The sequence below is a fragment of the Nanorana parkeri genome, unplaced genomic scaffold (genome assembly GCF_000935625.1).
Source record: "Nanorana parkeri isolate BGI_ZX_2015 unplaced genomic scaffold, ASM93562v1 scaffold1362, whole genome shotgun sequence".
NCBI classification, from domain to species: domain Eukaryota; kingdom Metazoa; phylum Chordata; class Amphibia; order Anura; family Dicroglossidae; genus Nanorana; species Nanorana parkeri.
In genome coordinates, this window is record NW_017307630.1 from 190,110 (window position 1) to 206,596 (window position 16,487).

The 16,487-nt window shown below is 42.2% G+C and overlaps 1 protein-coding gene across 1 annotated transcript in view; it reads left to right on the forward strand.

Annotated features, from left to right (window-relative positions):
• The first annotated feature begins 3,651 nt into the window (after nt 1-3,651).
• The window catches only part of LPCAT2 (lysophosphatidylcholine acyltransferase 2), a 122,816-nt gene continuing 109,980 nt past the window's right edge, over nt 3,652-16,487 (forward strand). The window contains exon 1 of the mRNA XM_018569583.1: nt 3,652-3,733. The gene's annotated coding sequence lies outside the window, so the exon portion shown is untranslated. The remainder of the gene's footprint in view (nt 3,734-16,487) is intronic.

Sequence of the window (16,487 nt, forward strand, 5' to 3'; positions counted from 1 at the left end):
CACACTAGATGGCACAAAAGAGGGTCCCTGTCACATAGAACTTTCTCACCAGGAACCATGTTTGCACCTTTTAGAGATGAGTACTTGCTCGTATGGGGTATTGAATTATAGTGCACAGCAACTTCTTTTTCCACAGACAAAGATTCTTGCTGTGGGCTCTTTCCCTAAAACATTATAACACCAGATTAAAAAACATGCTCTCTTTTACTAAATTCAGAAGAAAAAAAAAAGCGACACCAAAATTTATCCTTTAACCTCTTGCCGTCCGCCCGTTGTAAAAAAACGGATGGACGGCACTGCAGCATTGGCGGGTTGCCGTCTCCAGACGGAATTTTTTTTCTGCACGATTCAGTCCCTGTATAGAGGAAGAAACAAAAACAAAGAGCGCCTCCATCGCGTAAAAACGTTTTAATGAGACAGATTTAAACATAGCTATATAAACATAGCTATGAAGATAGCTATAAACATAGCTATAAAGATAATTTATAATATGACTTCTGCTTAAGCGGGAAAATGTATTTCGAATCCCAGTGACCCCAGGTGTTTCTTAATGGTAAGCCTGAGCTGAGTCGCGCTTTAAAAAGGGAGTCAACAGAACACTCCCTATTGGTTCTGACGAAGGAGGCGTGGCCTCAGAAACGTTAACCTCAGGGAGGAAGAGTAGCCGGTGGGCTAAGCTTTTCACGATTTTACCTATTCCTGCCTGTAAAAATTCCACTTTTGTGAGTATGTTTTTATCTGTTTAAATCTGTCTCATTAAAACGTTTTTACGCGATGGAGGCGCTCTTTGTTTTTGTTTCTTCCAGAGTTGAGGCTTTTCCAAAGCCTGTCTTAGAGCCTGCCCCATCTGCGGTTCACTTTGAGACCATTTCAGATATTCTCCGTGTTTGGATACAAGCCGCTGGCGCTTTCTTATATAGTGTTTGCCTGTATAGAGGAGCTTACACTCTATTGTCCCCCCACAGTCACACACTATTATTAAACATTTATATAGCTCTGACCTATACCGCAGTGCTGTACAGAAAACACTGAGCCAGTCACATCAGTCTCTGTACAGAGGATCTCACTCTAATGCAGAATGGCACCAGCTGTAGGGGGAATACAAATCCCAGCAATACATTTATACAGCAATGCAGAACATTATATGAATTTGACTCAGGACTTAAAAACGTGCTGGACTCTGGACTTAGTAACGCGCTGGACTCTGGGCTTAGTGACCCACTGGACTCTGGGCTTAGTGATGTGCTGGACGCAGAGCTTAGTGAAGCGCTGGACGCAGGGCTTAGTGACACGCTGGATGCAGGACCCACCTGAGACCCCACACATACCTAAGAGTGACCCTGCAGAGCCCACCATAGATGCTGCATAGCCCATCTGATACTCTCTATGGTGGGCTCTGCACGGGTCTCAGGTGGGCTGTCAAGGCTGCATCTACCTCCCTCCCAGCTCCTCTTATCTGCTCCTGGTGCCTGCACACCTGGCCTCCTCTGCCGCCGGACTGGCCGGCCCAATATCAGAAGAGCAGCAGGGCCGATTGGGCCCCAGCGTGCTCCGATGCCGCTGGATCGGCAATGCTGGGGCCCGGCGCAGCTAGGGCCAGGCCGCCTGCTCGCCTCTCACTGTCAGCCGATACTCCTGTAAGGGTCCCGGGCGGGCCCCCTAGGCTGCCTGGGCCCCTTACATGAGTATCAGACGTACCCCCCTGATGGCGTCCCTGGTAGAGGCACCCCTGCCCACCCCCTTGAAAAAATCGATTGTTCGCCTTGGCCAAGGGTATAAGCTTGGAAATAGTGGAGCCAGGCCACTCCCCGTAGACACGATGAGCTTCACTAATTGCATCCAAATAATAGAACAGAGCAGAGCAATGCTCCGGAGTCTTCTCACCAGTCACACATATTTGCAAAGGCTTGCAGCCAATTCACAAAAACACCGATGCTTCTTCTTGTGTTCCTTTTTACTCTCCTCTAGTTTCACCCTGTCTAAATTTTCGAAGGGGAGGAGCACAAAAACTTCCACATATTCACCATTCCACATTTTTTGCTTACTTTCGGCTTAAGGTGAGCCCTCAGTGGGCCCTCAAAGCAAAAATACCACTCACCACATCTTGCGGGAATCCATTAGGCAAATCTTATCAGCATACCTTTTCACCTTCTTCACCACCCCTTGTCTTTCTGTACCTGCTGATGTTAGGCCTGCAGACGCAGCCACAATAGCGCACTCCTGAAGTGCCCGAAGGTCTGGCCTGCCCACTGGTAATGTCACTCCTCCACCATCTCCTTGAAGTCCCAGACCTGTCAGCTATGCCACTTGAGCTCTGCTTACTGGGTGCTCACCCACCAGCAGAGGCAATGGTTCAGAGTCCTTAGTCGTGGCCATGGACAGCCTCTGGACCTGCACAGGGGACGGCCACTGGACCATTTCTCTTGATGGTTAAGCAACATTAGCAGAAGGTCAAGTTCGTCTGCCATGTGTTAACTTCAAACTGAAGATGCAACTCTTTGTCTCCTCAACCCATATCTGAAACCCCTGCTCAGCCACCTATCCTCAACCAATCAGTTAAGTGTCTTCCTTGATAACCTTTAACACCTTTGTCTCCCCTGTTCACTCTGCCATGTAGGTCATGTGCCTATTCTTTCCTTTAGTTTTGCTCCTGGCCTCTGTGAAGCTGGCAATAAGATGGAAAATACTGTATCAACAGAATTTTTAATATACATTATTACTCCATATTGAAAATAATTACACTGTGGCCTGGTTACATTGTGTCAGGGTTCCACCCTGACTTTACTGGTTTGCAGCATTCTGGCTTGGCTGCTATTTTACTCACCTGTTTCCTTCCTTGCTCAAGCAGACTCTAGAACATTGCTCACTACTCTCAGGCTCCCTCTTATGGCCCGATATGAGAGCATCATCTGAGTGAGTCAGATGGGAGTTTCCTGTCTCTGAGTGAAGACGTCACGCCACTCACCAAAGTGAGTGGTCAAAAGGAAAATTATCCTTAAAGGACAAATTCAGTAAAATGCTTTCTATGCCTTCCTTTTCTTTTAAGACCAAAAGGTCACTATGTAATATATATATACATATATATATATATATATATACACACCACTCAGTCCAGTCTGACCTTGCGTGGTCTTCCTGCTGGTGCTTGCTTTCCTGCTGCTCTAGTATCCTGATTCCATGTATGACCCGATCCTGGCTGACGTCTTCCTCTGGCTCCTGCTCCTGGCTTGTTCCTGAAAATGCTGATTTCCTGGCTTGTTCCCGAAAATACTGATTTCCTGGCTCCTGGCTTGTTCCTGATGACGCTGATCTCTGTGTTCCTGACCTGGCTTGGACGACTACCTACTCCGGCTCCTGACTCTGGCTTGTTCCGGTTTAAGACTCTGCTTGCTCCTGTGGACACTGTTCTTAATAAATATTTTAACTAGCACCGTTGCTTGTCTGATTTTCATTATGCTCTGACACTGTCTGAGAATTTCCCTTGTTCTGCTTCTTTTTTTGTTTGTGCAGTTTCTATAGAATATGTGGTGTTCTTTTTCAGATATAAATATCAGTTGCTTTTGTATACCGAAATACAAAGATCTTAGCAGGTAAAGATCAGGTTAATGGGAGGAGTTAAAACAGAATAAAAAGAGGAAACAGGAGGAGGGAAAGAGACAGCAGGAGAAGGCTTGCGATGGTAATAACAAAACCATCTGTTGTGTAATTCTTTTCAAGAAGGAACTTGCTATCTGTAAGTGTTAAGAGAAAGGCAACTTTGTATATATAATGTTACTGTGTGCTTTCTCAAATATTTGTCTTTAGCTGTCTAAAAATGTTAAATCTTTTCAATCATGTTAACAGTAATGTTTGTGCCTGCTTAGGGAGTGTCTGCCTTTAGCAGAGGGTTCTGTTATTTGTGCTGAATACTCAGTGACTCAGCTCTGTAAATGCGCATCTTCAAACATAAATCCTTCCTGACATTTTGCACATTCAAAGGAGTTTCTAGATTTAGTAAGAACATGAAAGAGTTCCTAACATGCTGGTTGATGCCGACTGATGAAGAATATTTCCTTACAATTTCCTATTTTGATAGATCCAAAGCAACTTGATATATTTTGGTGACATGCAGCTTCTTTATGGACTCTCAAAAATTTGAATAAATTTCCAAGTTTGAGTGTCTTATTACAAGAAGGGCTAAGCAGTGTTTTAGACTCCAGGGATGCTATATTTTGTATGAAGGTATGCATGTAGTCTGACCATTGAACATGGCTTTGAACATTTGCTTTGAGATAATTAGGGGGTTGAAAATGTCATTGAATTCTGGACTATACAAAGTGTTTTTTTGGTATAATGCTATAAATATTGTATATTTTAGTCTACTTGGAGTAACTGCATATTAATGAGAAGTGGTGTAGACTATAACTTTTTTTTTTACATTTCTTCCGCTTTCTTTTTCTGACCACAAATAGCTTATGTCAGTGTACAAGGGAAGTGGGGGTGGGGGTTAGAGAGGAGTTGTTTAAAACAGTCAGTACTTTAGTACCTTGTATCTAGGGGAGAGCAGCCATTATCAGGACAGGCTTTTTTAACCCACCTAAAAATGTTATTACCTCTAAAAGCTGTAAGAAAATAGTAACTTGCTTGCCACCCTAGAGAATGTCACCTCACCCAGCACTATCTCATATCTGATTGCTTAAAGGGGGAGGAGTAAAAGCGACATAATTTATATCAATTTTACCATTTGTACAACATGAATTGTTAGTTCATTCATTCAATATAGCCCTGACATGTTTCGCCCTATTGGGCTTCTTCAAGGGGACAGGAACTGTATATCATGAGACGATCCAGTCAGGTGCACACCAATGTAGAGCAATAGATCACAGGTAATTGGTTATGTTCACCCTTATTTCAAAGAAGCGGGAGTCGTGTCAGGAGAGCAATATGCAGCACCCAATCAAAAAGGACACACAAGCCGGCCACAGCCGATTAGTTGGAGAATACGTAGCTTGTCCTCCCCAGTGCCGCACTGGGGAGGACTGCTCTGGAGGTGGAATACACAAGCTACGTATTTTCCAACCAATCAGCTGTGGCCGGCTTGTGTGTCCTTTTTGATTGGGTGCTGCATATTGCTCTCCTGGCACAACTCCCGTGCCTGATCGCATTTCCGCTTCTTTGAAATAAGGGTGAACATAACAACCAATTTACCTGTGATCTATTGCTCTACATTGGTGTGCACCTGACTGGATCGTCTCATGATATACAGTTCCTGTCCCCTTGAAGAAGCCCAATAGGGCGAAACATGTCGGGACTATATTGAATTCATTAACAGGGGCTATTTTGAATGAACTAACAAATCATGTTGTACAAATAATCATGTGATGTCAATATTGTATATGCAATAATTATATTATGAAATGATCGTGTTTTATAAAATGGAATTTTAACTATTTAAAAATCATGCTATTAATAAATCAATTTTTAATTTGTATACCTTAATAGGAGAGCGTTAAGTATTTTTTGAAAGCCCCTCCCCCTAGGGTCTTGGCATACCCCTAGGTGGAACTCACTTATTTCAATAGTTATCATGCAATTAGACATTCTGTCATTATTAGCATTGTTGTGCTGCCATTTCATGAATAATCACCCTAGAATTTATTCTTGGTGCTGCTGGTTTAAAAGGGAACTATGGGGTAAGTGTTTTTCCCCATAGTTCTCTTTAGGGTCACAAGAGAACATACACTAACCTCCTCCTGTGATCCAAAGCTCAGTATATAGCGGGCTATTGCCTGCAATTTACTTGGAAAGCCACAGCTGGGACGGATGCCGATAACACTGTCGAGATTGACCCAGCTGTGTGAGTGACAGCTGGCTCTGCTTATCTAGAGGCAGAGCCAGCTATGCCCACCCCCTCGCCGTTCGTTCCTCCACTCAGCGCTGGAGGATCGGAGAGGGGAAGGGGGAATCCCTGAAGGGAATGGTGACTGACAGTCACTGCTCACTGCAGGGAGACGATCGGGAAGTGAGCAGATCGGCTGCATGTTTCTGCTCACTTCCAGAAAAAATAGAGCCGACCTGTGACAGCTTCTTTGTCACAGGTCAGCTCTAACGATAAGGATGAGTTGAAATCACTCACCTCATAGTTCTCCTTTTAACTGCTGTAGGCTGTCCTAAGATTTTATTGAGGTCAAATTCTGCACCAGGAAGTCCAATGCGGTGCAGTTACACATGTTGCATTAAGGTAGTCCATTCATTTAATTGGGCTGTTTATTGCACCACAACATACCAGAAACTCCTCTTGCGGCATTTTTGTCAGGCTCATTGCAACACATGGCAGTGCATTGTGGTACACTGCAATGCTAGTGCATTGAGAAGGTGTATTGAGGTGGCATTCATAGTTACATAGTATTTGAGGTTGAATAAAGACATTAGTCCATCAAGTCCAACCTATTAGGATCTCATTCTAGGAGTACCCAAATTCCTTTATTCACAATGGCCATAAAGTGTGTTACCACCTCACACTGGTGTAAATGGGTCCTAAAGGTTCATGACCTACTGATTATATCATGTATTCCTAAAAGTTACCTCCAGCTGTTGTATTCACATGTTGAAATAATGAAATATAACACTGTTTAAAAGACAGCTTGAATAAGTCAAAGAGATAAGTCACTCATTCTTGAGTTACACAAGTAAGAAGTCACTGCAGCCTCTGGTCAATACTAGATTTGAGTCCGTTAGCACATAGCTGGTGGGTTTTGTAACTTTCCACTTCTATTTCTCTCCATCTCCAGAGTAATTTCAATAACAATTCTCACCTATTACAGAATGTGATTTGTTTTATTACTATCTTGTTGTTTGGGCTTAAGTCGCCAGCCCAACCACAAACAGCACTACCAGGTTTTCTCACATTGTGCGGTCCCCAGCTGCCTTTTTGCAGGGTAAGAGGCCGCCACCAACAATCAGGCACCTGTGGCCTTCTTTATTGGTGCCAAAACCTGAATTGGTGTTCCTTATCTCAGGAAATACCAGAGCCTATGTGGACGATGAAGCCCAGAGTAAATCAATGTTTGTCACATAACCCCTACTTATGTACAGACCTATGCATATAGAAGAGATCATCGCCATTGGCCAGCCCATTGATACACAATGCATGTACAATTTTGTAAGGCTGTAAGAAGCGCTGGGTGACTGTAGCATTTCTTTCTTTGACCTGTGCATTCATGAGAAAAGTGGATGTTCCTTCCCATTAAATACTTGTTACCAAATACCTTAAAGACCCATACTAGAGGCATCAGTCTGTAAAATAAACTTTTTATCAAACTGGGGACTTTAAATATGGTCTATCTCAACATGGCTAGGTTCAACTCCTGAAATGTCTTCTCAGCACCAAAAGCAATGTAAAGCCAAACTTATTTTTGATTTTACTTATCTTTTGGGACTCATGAGTACATTTACTAATGTACTCCTGTGACCCAAAGTCAGCAGATAACAGGCTAATGCAGTGTCCCACGCTGGCTCTGAGCTGTGGAGAGAGAATATTTTAATCCCCCTGCACTTTAAGTTTGGTACTAGTGCAGTTACAGAAAATATTATTTATTTACCATAATGACTATTTGTTTTGTAAAAAATAAATGTATTTCACCTTTTTTTTAGTCAGTTTTATTGTGTGGTCATTGACTGCACAACCTCCCCTTTGGGGTCTCTTTTGTTTTATAGTGAGGGTTAGGGTGTCATTTTACTGGGTGGAAGGGCAGTTCTTAACTCCACATGAAACTATGTTTACAGTATTACAGCAAGGCACTTGTTGGGAGCTGCTGTCAATCACCAAGAAAAGGCGGGAGAGTGGCTGCTAAACAAACAGAAGTTACAGGCATGCCATGTGTTGGTATGGTATCCTGTAAATCCAAGCAGGAAAGACTGAGATGCAAATGATGTGCTTCTGTGCTTGGCATGGCCAAAATACAGCCTGGAGGGAGAAGGACTGGATCACCAGGTATTTCATAATAACACATGAACTGGCTAGATTTTCAAAGTTATACATGCATACAGAGACATATATAATCTGCCTTGAAATCTAACAAGGCCTGTACCTTTACCTGAAAGCACGGGCATGGTAGAATAAAAAGATGGTGCTACTAAATTTGCAGGCCCTGCAATAATTACGCAAATGTTTCTCAAATTAATATTAAACCAATAAAAATACACAATTGAATTGATAAAGCTCACAAAAATCAGTATGTGCACAAAAAAAAAATATTTTATGACTAAATCTCTAAAAGATAAAACTGTATTGAGTTAATAAATAACAAATATTTGCAAATTTTAAATTGCGCCTTTTTGCAAAAGGTAAAAAAATGAAGGAACACAAAACTGTAAATAAGCCACTTATGTTAAAAATCATTTTTCAGCTGTGTTGGTGTTTGTGCTGTGATAAAATGATACAGGCATATATTTAATTGCAACACAAGGTATCACAATGCATGGCAATATCACTAATATTTACAGATCCTCCGCTTGGCCACGCACACAGCTGCTGTCATCCTGAAACTGACAGGATGACAGCGGCTCCTCTCTCCTCCCCGAACGCCGCTCTCTCATTCCGCTCGATCATTGTGATCTGCCGGCCATTTGTATTCAGATCCCCGCTTCCTCAGCCCATACAAGTGGGGGAGAGCAAGCGGGGATCCGGGCCCACCCTTTCTCCCGGGCCCCATAGCGGCCGCGTCTTTACTTCCTTGATCTTGTTTTACGAGGTAGAGTGTCTGTTACTAATGGGTAGGTCTTTCTATCCAGTGTTTAATCAAGTTTACATGTGAACACCTGCTTTTTTTCTTGTTAATCAGGCTGGTATGTCTACTTTTTCAACTATCATGTAAACCCTGCAATTTTGTCAGATACATCATTTCTACCATGTGGACCAGAGCTTGCTGGCTGTCTTCCATCTTTCACTTCTGTCACTCTGACAGATGATGATCTAATGCAGAGACTGGAAAAGTAAATGAGTAGAGGAACACTTCCTCTGCCCACTCTGAGTGATAGTGGCATGTGGGTAAGCTTCTGTTAATCATGTGCACTAAGGTACAACTTTACTTAATGGTTGTCTTTACTCCACAGGCTGTAATAAAGCATAATCTTGATCACTAACGTGGGAGTAGCAATAGACTGCACTGGTTCAGCCAGTGGGCACAACACCATAAGATAAGGTGACTGGATCCTTAGCAATTATGTCACTGGTGATTTTGTTGGCAATGAAAAAATCACTACTGTTACATGGCCCTTGTCTTTTCTTATCCATTTTTCCACAATCCAGTCTCACTCTTTTGTTTGCCATCTCTCCCACAGTTCTCCTTTGCTTCATCCTCTTCCATTACCATTTGACTCGCTGCCTTTGTTCCAAAATCTATTCTTGGTACCTCTTTTCTAAATCTCCTCCACAATCCAGTATCACCATTTCATCTCCTTTATCCTCCACAATATGTTTTTCATGCATTCACTAGCATTCCACTAGCTCATTTTGCTGTCTCAACCCCTACCATCCAGTCATGATGTTTCTTTCTTCACCCTCTTCAAAATAAGGTCAATTATCCTCTTTGTTTCCCACTATTGGGGCTTGCTATTGTTGGAAGTACAACAGCTTATGCTGATGTCGTATTGTCTTTTGGGCACCAGATGCCACTGTGGTGCAAATCTAATCTATGCTGGTTTTCTATATGCATGCTTTTGTCTATGATTTATGTTTTCCTGTTTGATGCTGTATTCCTGCATACATGTATGCAACTTTCTTATAAGCAAGTAAAATTTAAGTGCTTACAGTAATCTAAACACATAAACAACAGGGTATGGGCCCAGGCACTAAAAAGAATACTGCAAGTCAACAAGATCTGCATCCAAGCCACTGAAAGATGGCAAGCTGTTGAGTAGCTCAATCGCAAAGCTCAACAATAGCAACTACCAGCTATGGAAGTTCACGCTTGAAATGCTGCTAAGCAAAGATGACTTGTGGCAAGTACTGAGTACAGACAGACCCAGTAATGGACCCCGTGGTGGAATGGGACAAGAAGAACTGGCAAGCAAAAGCAATTATAAGTCTGCTAGTTGCGTTTAAACCTAAACCGTAAACTATATCTGCTATGCAAGCTATATAAGATAAGGCTAGCAAAAGGCCAGGAAATGCGTGAACATGTGAATGCCATGTTGAAAATCGTAGAACAGTTACGTGCAATTGTAGAGGAAATTAAAGATAACCATGTGGCGGCATTACTGCTATGCAGCCTACCAGAGTCATACAGTGCTCTTATTAACTCTAGAAACCAGACCTAAGCAGGAACTAGCACTAGAATACACCAAAGGAAAATTAATTGATGGATATGACAGAAGGAAAGGAAATATGCAGAATGAAGAAAATAAGAAAGCCCATAAAGGTGCATGAGAGCACAAATCAAAACAAAAAAAAAGCAAAGCGTGTTTTCACCGTAAAAAGACTGGTCACCTGAAAAAAATGCTCAATCTGGAAAGCTGAGCAGTGCAAGTGAGAGGCACCCACAAGAGAGAAAGGAAGCTACAAAGGAAACTGCAGGTAGAACATGGAGCTCAACCTTTAAAGTGACCCAGAACAGTATACCAAGCGTATTTTGTATTGACTCAGGCGCAACAAGAGACATGACTATTGATGAGACCTTCTTCAAAGAACTTTATTTCAGTGCAAAGGACAAAGTTTTCCTAGCAAACAGGAAAAGTATTACTGCAGAAGGTAAAGATCAAGGATTCTTGAACTGCATCACACTGTCAGGGGACAAGCAGAGTATATTTGTGAAAAATTTATTGTATGTTCCAAACCTAGAAAGAAGCCTTCTATCAGTGAAAACCCTTGCTAATAACGGTCTCACACTTCAGAGGGGATGCATGTACAATCTGAAACAATAAGCAAATCCTTGCAAAAGGAAAATTGGATAAACAGCTATACAGACTTATCACTGCAGACAAGCAAGTCAAAACAGCCACTCATAATCCTCACAATGTATAGGGCACAGACGACTAGGGCACCGAAACCCAGAAGCCATAAAAGACATTATAAAGAGAGGCTTATCAGAAGATATAACCGTGCTGTCCTGCCAAATGCTCATGACATGCATATTCTGTATGGAAGCAAAGGCCACACATACTCCACTTCCACAGACCACTCAAAGAAAAACCACCCACCCCATGGAGCTCATACACAGCGACGTGTGCGAGCCAATGAAAACTCATACATTCGGCGGAAACAGATAGCTAGTGACTTTCATTGATTACATGTGCACAACAACTTATTTGATGAAGCACAAGAATGAAACATTCGAAAAACTTCAAGAGTTTGTAGCCATGTCCAGCAACAAATTATAACGGAAACCAGGAATTATACGCAAAGACAATGGAGGGGGATACATCCATAAGGAAGTGGAATCATATCTAAAGAAACAAGGTAAAGTGCACTAGAAAACCACACCATACACTCCTGAACAAAATGGTGTAGCAGAATGGAAAAAAAAATCACACTCTTATAGAAATGGCCAGATGTATGCTGTCAGATGAAAACCTACCTAAGAAGTACTGGGGAGAAGCAGTCATGACTGCAACATACCTGCAGAACACACTACCATCAAAAGCCGTTGAAAGCACCCTATTTGACATGTGGCATGTGTCAAATCCTAGCCTAGGGCACATCAGAGTGTTTGGATGTAAAGCTGACTCCTATATTCCAAATGAGAAGCGATTCAAATTGGAGTACACAGCCATTGAAGGTATTCTGGTGGGCTATAGAATGCTCCACCCAAAGACTGACAAAAGTCGCAGTGTTTATTTAGATGAGAACCCATCACCAGAAACAATGATCCCAGGAAGTTGGGAAGTGATTCTGCGCAGTGAACCAGCAAAGGAAGCTGAGCAAAGTGAAGCCCACAGGAATCAGAATCAGGTAAAACTCACAACGGATAACCCAAGTTCCATGTTAAATTCTGCTGAACAACCTGAAATTAGGAGATCAACTCAGCCAACAAAGGGAATACCACTCTGCAAGCTGTCATATACTGCTAGGACACATAGCATAATCAAATCAACATTGTGTACTGACATAGAAAAATTACCAACGCGCAAAGCCAATCAATGGAGACAGGCAGCAAAGGAAGAAATAAAACCACCCAAAAAAACAGAACCTGGACACTCACAGAGCTTCCCCCCCGATCGGAGAACTATAGGATGCAAATGGACTCTTAAGGTGAAGCTTGATGTAGAACAAAATATCCACAAATACAAGGCCAAATTAGCTGCCAAGGGATACTCCCAGAAATTTGGAGAAGACTATGATTAAACATTAGCATTGCAGCCGGGAAGGGCATGCAAGTGAACACCTAGACGTTAAAACCTCTTACATGGAGACATTAAGGAAGATCTCTACATGGAGCAACCATCAGGGTTTGTGAAAGGACACAACCTTGTGTGCAAACTTCAAGAGAGCATCTACAGACTCAAGCAATGTGCACGAATGTGGAATGAGAAAGTGAATGAAATACTCACAAAAGAGGGATTCACAAGAAGCAAAGCAGATTCCTGTCTTTATTCCAGGAATCAAGAAGACAGATGGACACACATCCTAATTTATGTTGATGACCATTATAACCTGTTTTGAACAAGAAGGGGACTATAGTCAAATAGCTCACAAATTAAAACAAAACTTTCAAATTAAAGAGCTAGGGAATATGACTCACTATCAGAGAATTCAAATAGAGAGAGAGAGAGAGAGAGGAAAATGGAAGCTATCTTCTCAACCAAAAGTCAGAAAATTGCACAAATTGTTTAACAATTCCACATGCAAGATGTGAAGGAAGTAAAAACACCTATGGAACCAGGTTACCAAAAGAGCATTGAAGCAGAAAACTTGCTAACCAACAATGACGTGAATTGCAGAGCAATCGGAAAGTTTTAAGTTCCCCGCCCCCACATGCAACGCGCTTATAAAGTAAATATGCGTCGGGTGCGCCTACGTGTGAAAACAAACATTACGCCAAACATGTTAAATATCAGCGTGGACGTCGGAGTGTGAGCAATAATTTTAGGGCCATCAATGACTGAAAACACTAAATTGATGAGCGGTAAAAGCTTTTAAAGCGTTGCCTATGGATAATTTTAGGCATGGTTGTGTTTTTTGCGATTTCGCGGGTGCACACAATTTTAAAGCTTGACAAGTTTGGTGTCTATTTACCCGACATGACCCCATATTTTATATTTTACCAAATATTTGGGTGCTGACAAATGTTTTATAACATAAAGTAGGGAAAACTGTTTTTTTTCACAATTTTTGGTCCTTTTTTCATTATATAGTAAAAAAATGAAAACCCCAGTGGTGATTAAATACCACCAGAAGAAAGCTCTATCTGTCCCCAAAAATTGTATAAAATTCATTTCAGTACAGCGTTGCATGACAGATTAAATGTCAGTCAAAGTACTTTAGTTCTAAATACTAAAAAAAATGTAGTTTTACTGTAGCCGAATGCTAACTGTTGCACTTTCCTCAACTGAAGCTATATACATAGCAGCATCACATGCTTTTCAAGAAGCAATATGGATTCACCAGATTTTAATGGACATGGGTATAGACATGTCATACCCCATCCCAATCTTTGAATACAACTAGGGAATATATATAGCAGACAGTGTCAACCTTAGAACCAAGCACCTTGATGTGAAGTATTATCTGCTTAGGGACAATGAAGATCAAGATTATTAGCATGCAATATGGCTCATCAGAAGAAATGACTGCAGACGCACTCACCAAGCCATTGCCAAAGGATCACCACAGTTTCCTTCGAGAGAAGCTAAACGTCATATAGCAAAGCATATGCTGTTGAGAAGGGGTGTTGGAAATACAACAGCTTATGCTGATGTAGTATTGTATTTTGGGCACTGATGCTGCTGTGGTGCAAATCTAGTCTATGCTGGTTTTATATATGAATGCTTTTGTCTATGATTTATGTTTTTCTTTTTAATGCTGTATTCCTGTATGCATGTAAAGTTCTTCTAAGCAAATACAACCTAATTCCGCATTCCTCAAGATCTCAGTGCTTCATCTAAACACATAACCAACAGATACTTCTCTCACTCCTTTCCGAAATCTAGTCTCACTGCCTTCTATCTGACGCCTTTCACAGTACCATTCTCCTGCTCTTTAATCTCTCTCTCTCTCTCGCACTTTCTCTCTCTCTTTAGCACTTTCTCTCTCTCTTTAGCACTTTCTCTCTCTCTCTCTCTCTCTTTAGCACTTTCTCTCTCTCTTTAGCACTTTCTCTCTCTCTTTAACTCTCTCTCTCTCTAGCGCTCTCTCTCTCTCTCTCTCTCTCTCTCTCTCTCTCTCTCTCTTTAGCACTTTCTCTCTCGTGTTCTCTGCGGCGGTCTCTCGCACTTTCTCTTTCGCACTTTCTCTCGTGCGCTCCTCTGTGGCGGTCTCTCGCTTTTTCCTTTCTTTATTTTTCTTTTACTTTTTCCTCTCTTTCTCTCTTCAGTCTTTAAAGTTTTTAGAAAAACAAAGTGCCATCACATCGAGTTTAACTTAAGGACATGGTTTGCCCAGTTGGGTACAGTATTAAGATCTCAATCACTAGGAAACAAAATCTGATCCACTCTTTCTTTCTGTTGTTGGCTCAATACACACCAGGGAAATCAAGTAACAAATAAACTGAGTGGCCAGATTATGACCACCCCATCAGTACTTCATTGGGCCACGAGATGACTTCGTTGGGCCGCCTCATGACTCCACGAGATGTTGAAAGGTGATGCGAGGAATCTGACACTGCACTGTTGCCCTTCTGTTGTCTTGTACCAGTCTTGCCACTCTCCGTTCTGCCCTAACATTGACTAGTCGCTGACGGCCACAATTCGCACGTTCAGACCCAGATTTTCGGCTGACAGTCCAGTCTTTAAACACTTTAACAACAGCTGCTCTTGAACATTTAACGAATTCTGCTGTTTTGCTGATACTCGCTTCATGGCTCAGAGCGCCAACAATCATCCCACGTTCAAAGGCTGTTAAATCGTGTTTACCCATACCTTCAGAAAAAAATCACCTCTACTGTCGTGGTTAACAACCTGCTTCCCTATTTATAATTTTCTGGCCCTCTAGCAACTTCAGCGCAAAATTATAGCTAATTTGCCTACAAACGTCAGGTGGTCATAATAATCTGGCCACTCAGTGTACAAGGGAGTATGGGTACAAAAAACAGATGTGGAAGAATGCTTAGGCACCAACTGTGTATTTCAGGTTAGCTAACAACAAGTGAGACTGGGGGGTCCTTTTGCTAGGTGCTAGGGGGCGTAACTGCAAAATCTGAACAATGTCTAAATTTAATGGCCACAGGACAGAAGAAAACACTAGTGTGACCTATAGTGAGCTTTAGTTATTGACACGTGGGGGTAGACTGGGGAATCTGTCATCAAGGGCATCCCTAGTCTTTTGGTGCCTGAGACAGTTGGGGGGGGGGGGGGGAGTACAATCAGTGTGAGGGGGTGGTGCTGGTGGAGAATGATGCTGATAAGAGCCAAGTAGGGAGATGTGTAAGGGCTCTGTATCTCCCTTCCCAGCTTAACAACCTGGAATGCATTGGCTGGCATTATTCGACCGAGCTCCTGGCAACCAGTAACATCACTGGTTGCCAAGAGCTCTGCAGAACACTGGCAAGATCATCCCAGGTTGCTTAGAGCTGGGCAGAGGTTGCCCAGCTCGTAACAACCTGGGACACTCTAGTCAGAAAGGGGGCAGCAGAAACACTGCAAACATTTTGCAGCAGGTGGCCATAGCGCTCTGTCTTTCACCCCCCCACGTGACCCAAAGAGATGCAGCCTGAGGCCTCATTATAGGGATGGCCCTGTCTGTCATACATAGCCAAGATATACTGATGGGTATTTTATTTGCTGACATATATTATTCAGAATTATTCAGAATTTCTTTGCACATTATGCTGTAGAAAAATATAATGTTTGCATTTTATTATGGGCTTCATTTCAAGTTTGAAAAATTGTATGCATAGTATAGAAGTAAGTAAAGTTTGGCTGTGTTTTATCTGATGTGATATGCATGATATAATAAATATTTTGTTTTGCTATCCAAGAAACATTCTCTGTTTTACAGTATTTGTTGGTTACCGTCATGTACCTGATGGATGCTCAAAGTGGTGAGGTTAACCTCTCTTGCTTCCGCATCGCTGATACAGACATGCAATAGGCCGCTCTGGGTAGGTAGACATAGGTCAGATGAGCAGGGACCAGCATGTCAATGCAAATTTCAGAGACAAGCCAGACAACATGCAGTCAGCAAAGTACAGGAATGGCAGGTGGAGATAAGCTCTAGCGGAAAGATGAGGTAGGACTCCGTTCTGCCCTAACATTGACTAGTCGCTGACGGCCACAATTCGCACGTTCAGACCCAGATTTTCGGCTGACAGTCCAGTCTTTAAACACTTTAACAACAGCTGCTCTTGAACATT